The sequence below is a fragment of the Pinus tabuliformis genome, chromosome 5_2 (assembly GCF_031772625.1).
Source record: "Pinus tabuliformis cultivar Carrire ecotype Pingquan chromosome 5_2, CPIR1, whole genome shotgun sequence".
In the NCBI taxonomy this organism is placed as follows: domain Eukaryota; kingdom Viridiplantae; phylum Streptophyta; class Pinopsida; order Pinales; family Pinaceae; genus Pinus; species Pinus tabuliformis.
Genome location: NC_142306.1, coordinates 538126268 through 538132809, shown reverse-complemented (window position 1 = coordinate 538132809; position 6542 = coordinate 538126268).

The window sequence follows — 6542 nt, the reverse complement described above, 5'->3', positions numbered from 1 at the left end:
AATTTTTGCTTAAGCTTGGTTTGAAAATTTATTTTGAAGGAATTAAAAGGGCATAATAGAGCATTATTATCAGTAAATGATGCCCCGAGGAAAGAAAATGAAAACACCTAGTAAGGAACCTGAAAGCTCTAGCATGACTCATGAAGAAGAAGAAGAAATGCTATATGATATATCAAAATTACAAGAACAAGTGCAACAAGTGTCACTTGCACAAAAAGCAACAGAATCTAATATGGATGGTTTAAGGAAAGATGTAGAAGCTAATATGGATGATTTAAAGAAAGGTGTAGAAGCTAAGATGGATTTTTTAAAGAAAGGCGTAGAAGCTAAAATTGATAGCATGGATGATAAGATGGAAGAATTGAAGATAAATATGAATAAGTTGCTACAAGAAATGGTCACTAAGGGTGAAAGGGTACTAAAGGAAACTCATGATGAGAACAAAAGAAATGTTAATCATGATTCCATAGACTCTAATGTTGGATCGAAGACTCACCATATTCCAAAAATCGATATGAGGAAGTTTGATGGCAAGGATCCCGCCACATGGATATTACAGATGGAGCAATTCTTCGATCTCAATAATGTGCAAAACACACAAAAGGTACGTATGGAAACTTTATATTTGGAACCAAATCAGTTTGTATGGTATCAATGGCTTTTCTCTCGTAAAAAATTTATCACTTGGGCAATTTTTACGGAAGAATTGATAGCACATTATGAGGATACAAAAAGAAACACTTTTTTTAGCCAATTGATAAGTCTCAAACAAAAGGGTTCAATAATGGAGCACATTGAGGAGTTCCAAAAATTGAACATAAGGGTAAAAGATATTCCAGAGGAGCATAGGATTGATGTGTTCATAGGGTCTTTAAAGGATAATATCCAACATGATGTTGCCTTTGGAACCTTATTCATTAGAGAAGGCATTCAAGTTAGCAAGAAAAATGGAAAGAAAAGTTATGGAAACCAGGAATACCACTCACAACTATAAAGACGGAAGTGTTGTTGCGCCTAGTCTTCCACAACCTATAAGGTTGAAACCACAACAATTGGAAGAAAAAAGAGCAAAAGGGCTTTGTTACAGTTGTGATAGCAAATACACTAAAGGTCATAAGTGTGCTGAGAAGAAATTATTCTACATAGATTGTGAAGAGGAAGAAGAAAAGGAGCAAGAAAGGTCAAAAGAAGAGGATATACTCCAGGAACAAAGCCTAGATGAAGAAAAAATAAATCCGACCATATCTTGTAATGCATTGGTGGGAATTACCACTCCTCAAACCATCAAGATAGAAGGACAAATCAAGAAGAAAAAGGTAATAGTGTTGATTGATTCAGGAAGCACCCACAATTTTATTCATTGTAAGGTAGCAAAAGAATTGAATTGCTTCCTATATCCAGCACCAGAGTGTCAAGTGATGATTGCAAATGGAGGAACAATAAATTTCTCTGGAAAGTGCCATAATATCAAGCTATCCATGGGAGAATATGTATTGACTAGCCCAATGCTTTCCATTCCAATGGGAGGTGTTGATGTTGTACTAGGAGTCCAATGGCTACAATCCTTGGGTACAATAGCTTTTAATTTTCAAGAACTTTTCATCAAATTTTCTATGGAAGGAAAGGAAGTTGAATTAAGGGGTATTGCAGGGAAACCAGGAAAGATAATCAGCTCTAATGGTATGACAAAGCTTCTAAAAAAGGAGCAAAGAGGTGTAATTGCACAATTATGTTCGCTAGATGTTTCCACATCGGAATCATCTATTTCTCCAGATCTCCAAAAAGTCCTGGACAATCATTCCAAGGTATTTGAGACTCCCAAAGGTCTCCCACCTATGCGTGATCATGATCATGCTATTCATCTGATTCCAGGAAGTGTTCCTCCAAACATCAGGCCGTACAGATATCCCTATGTCCAAAAGAGTGAAATTGAACGTATGGTTGCAGAAATGCTAGAGGCTGGTATAATTCAACCGAGTCAAAGTTCTTTCTCTGCTCCAGTAGTATTGGTGCACAAGAAGGATGGATCATGGCGCATGTGTCCGGATTATAGGGAGCTCAACAAGCTCACTATTAAAGATAAGTTCCCCATTCCTGTCATTGATGAATTACTGGATGAATTGCATGGATCAATTTACTTCACCAAGTTGGATCTTCGTTCAGGATATCATCAAATCAGAATGAAGACTGAAGACATTCCGAAAATAGCATTTAGAACTCATGAGGGTCATTATGAATTTTTGGTCATGCCTTTTGGCCTTACCAATGCACCTTCAACATTTCAAGGTTTGATGAATTCAATTTTCAAACCATTCCTTAGAAAATTTGTGTTAGTATTTTTTGATGATATACTAATCTACAACAAGTCTTGGAAGGATCATGTTGAACATGTTGACAGGGTGCTACAACTATTGGAGGAGAAAAAATTATATGCAAAAAGATCCAAATGTTTCTTTGGAGTCCAGGAGGTGGAATATTGGGTCATATTGTATCTCATGAAGGAGTTAAGGTAGACCCTAGCAAAATTAAAGCCATTAAGGAATGGAAAATCCCCACATCCATAAAGCATCTGCGAGGATTTCTCGGGTTGACAGGGTATTATCGCAAGTTTGTTAAGAATTATGGGAGAATAGCAGCACCTCTAACAACATTATTGAAGAAAGATGCATTTTCATGGACTCCGGAAGCAACAAAGGCCTTTGAACATCTTAAAGAGGCAATGTGCCAAGCACCGGTCTTAGCTACACCGGACTTCACAAAAACCTTTATTGTGGAATGTGATGCTTCAGGAAATGGAATTGGTGCTGTTCTAATGCAAGATGAAAGACCCATTGCTTTTGAAAGTCGTCCAATCAAGGGAAAGTTTTTAAGCAAAGCTATTTATGAGAAGGAAATGTTGGCAATACTCCATGCACTTAAGAAATGGCGACCCTACCTAATGGGAAGACACTTCAAGGTAAAAACGGATCATGATAGCCTTAAATACTTTTTAGAAAAAAGATTATCCTCTGAAGAGCAACAAAAGTGGGTCACAAAGATGTTGGGTTATGACTTTGAAATCATCTACAAAAAAGGGAAGCAAAATGTGGTGGCAGATGCACTCTCAAGAAAGGATGAGGATGTGGAAGCATTGTTGTGTGCCATTTCTATTATCCAACCAGATTGGATAAACGAAGCAAGGGAGGAATGGAAGAATGAAGAAGAAGTGTGGGCACTTATTCGAAAGCTACAACAAGATTCCAGTACGTCTGATACATTTAGCTGGCAAAATGATTCGTTATGGTACAAAGATCGCTTATACCTCTGTAAGAATTCCCAGCTAAAACAAAAGATTCTTATGGAATTGCACACTTCTCCCTTAGGAGGGCACTCAGGATTTTTAAAAACTTACCACAGGGTTAAGAAGGAATTTTTTTGGGATGGCCTTAAATCAGATATTCAAAAGTTTGTGGCGGAATGTTTGGTTTGCCAACAAAATAAAGTTGAAACAATTAAGACACTGGGTCTATTACAACCTTTATCCATTCCAAGCCAACGTTGGGAGGAGGTTTCAATGGATTTTATCACAGGTTTACCCAAGTCTGAGGGAAAGAGTGTCATCATGGTGGTAGTTGACAGACTTACCAAGTATGCACACTTTTGTGCATTATCACATCCATTTAAAGCCAGTACAGTTTCTACTGCATTTATGGAAACAATTCAAAAGCTACATGGAAACCCAAAGATTATTGTAAGTGACAGAGATCCCATTTTCACTGGAAATTTTTGGACAGAATTATTTTCTTGTCTTGGTACTCAGTTAGCTCATAGCTCATCTTATCATCCTCAATCTGATGGGAAAACTGAGATAGTAAACAAATGTTTGGAAGGATATCTTCGTTGCTTTGTATCTGATAAACAGACACAATGGGTCAAATGGTTGCCTCTGGCTGAATGGTGGTATAACACTTCCTTCCATACAGCAACAAAAATGACCCCATTTATGGCACTTTATGGGTATCAACCACCATCCATCACATCATATTTAAGAGAAAATTCTAAGGTTCAGGCAGTGGAACATCACATCGAACATCAACAACAAGTCCTCCAACTCTTAAAGGATAACCTCGTGTTGGCACAAAATAGAATGAAACAACAGGCAGATCAACATCGCAGTGAAAGAAGTTTTGATGTAGGTGATTGGGTATTCCTACGGCTACAACCATATAAGAAAATGTCCCTCAAGCAAGCTAAGAAGGATAATAAATTATCACCAAAGTATTATGGTCCGTACAAGGTGTTGCAAAAGATTGGTACTATGGCATACAAATTGGAGCTTCCTGCAGCTTCTCGATTGCACCCAGTTTTCCATGTTTCATGTTTAAAGAAGGTTATAGGCGACAAGCTCCCAGTTCAAACAATATTGCCAGAACTTGATGAGGAAGGAAAAATTATATTGGAACCGGAAGCTATCACAGAAACAAGAACTCGACAGCTACGAAATCGATCAATTTCAGAGTATCTTATCAAGTGGAAGAACTTATCCACTGAAGATTCCACATGGGAGGATGAGAATTTTATGCAGAAGTATCCAGAACTACTCAAGCATTGAGGACAACACTTTTTTGAAGGAGAGGGGCATGTTGGGTCCCTATAATACTAGTGATTACCCCATTACTATTGTAGTTATACCCCTTATTAATATTGTTGTGCCCCTATTGCCCCCATATTGTTATTACTGTGCCCCATAGAATCCCTCTATTGTTATTTTTGTGGCTTTATAGTATTATTGTTAGGTAGGCTGGATTATATTGTGACTCCTTAGACTCCTATATATAGAAAGGAGGTTTTTTCATTTGAATCATCCAAGAATTGTTCATTTATGTAATGTAAAGGAGGTTGCCCCCTCGAAGAGGCTGAATTCTAAGGTGTTGATCTATCTTTTCTATCTTTTCTTGAGTTGGTTTCATAACAAAGGCAACTAGAAGGGTATAGTCCATCTGCTTTCTATTCAAATTGTTCTTTATCTATTACTGATGATGATCCTAGAACTGTGAAGGAAGCAGTGGATTCAGAGGATGGAAAACCCTGGAAATAGGCCATGTTTGATGAAATGGCACCTTTGCACAAAAGTGAGGCTTGGGATCTGGTGGATTTTCCTGCTAGAAGGAACCCCATTGGTAGCAAATGGGTGTTCAAGAAGAAGATAAATGTAGAATGAAAGGTGGAGAAATACAACGCTCGGTTGGTAGCAAAAGGTTATTCCCAGGTGCTAGGAATTGATTTTGGTGATATTTGTTTCTCCTATTTCCAAGGTAGATTCTATTAGATTACTTTTATCGGCTGCTGCTTTTGATTTTAAGGTAGAAAAGATGGATGTGAAGATAGCATTTATTCACAGGGATCTGGAAGAGGAGATATACATGAAGCAACTTGAAGGCTTTGTAGCGAAGGGTAAGAAAGAACTGGTATGCAATTTGAAGAAGTCTTTGTATGGGTTAAAACAGTCACCAAGGAAGTGGTATGAGAAATTTGATACATTTATACAGGGACTTGGCTTAACCAAAATAAAACTAGATCACTGTTGCTGTTGGGAAAAGTATCCAATTCGGAATGCCCCTATCCCACTCTAAGAGGTGATAGTGCCTTAGCAACAAACGAAGTAAACTAATTAGGTATTCTTCTTTATGAAATGTAAATGAGGAAGAAGGATCTAACTAACCTGTGTCTTCCGCTAGTTTGTCGATCCAAATCACTCCTCTCTTCAGTAGCTCCCAGCTTCTTGCTCCTTCACCGGCCCAGCTTCACCAAATTCCTGCAAGATCACAAGAGAGAGAAATTACACAAAGATACAGATATACATTCATAAAAAGCTCAAGATCAGATTAAGCTAAACATGTAAGCATAACAAAACATCATTGGTACACAACATGTAGGAGAAACTCAAATAGTTTATTGACAGAATAAGAAAGTCCAGGAGGAGATACAACCAAGTGAGTTCCGATCCAGCATCTAACTCCCAGCAAATGAATCCCTTCCTCTCCTCCAACAAAGCATAAATCACCCAATGTGCTAATCTCAATCTCAAACCAACAGCAATTCTCTACAAAGTACAAAATTCCAGCCTCCTGAACCTCTGGGTGAGAGATCCATATATAGATGTAAGCAGAGAGGATGAGTCAGCTTATGTTTTGACTTGTGGCTTCTCTCTGACAGTTCTTGCTTCCACTTGGAGGTTGAGAACCTCTTACTCATCACTAGTCGAATTCCTTGAGGCAAGTGTCATTGGAGAAGATTTTGGAAGCTTCCAGGGTCTTTCCACCTCGTTGAATGAGCTTGCCATTTGTCATTTCCCGCTCAACGCACCCTGGTAGTGCTTCCACCTGCGTTGCAGTGCACCTAGCCAGTGTAACTTCTGCATTTCAACGCAGGCAGCTAGTGGAGCCTCTGAATTGATCCTGAATTGACTGTTTCTGAGTGGTTTTTGGTGGAGAACTTCTGGGAGAAGCTGTCATTGGTTGACCTTGTTCCTTTAGGAGCTGTAACAACATCTTTAGGGACTT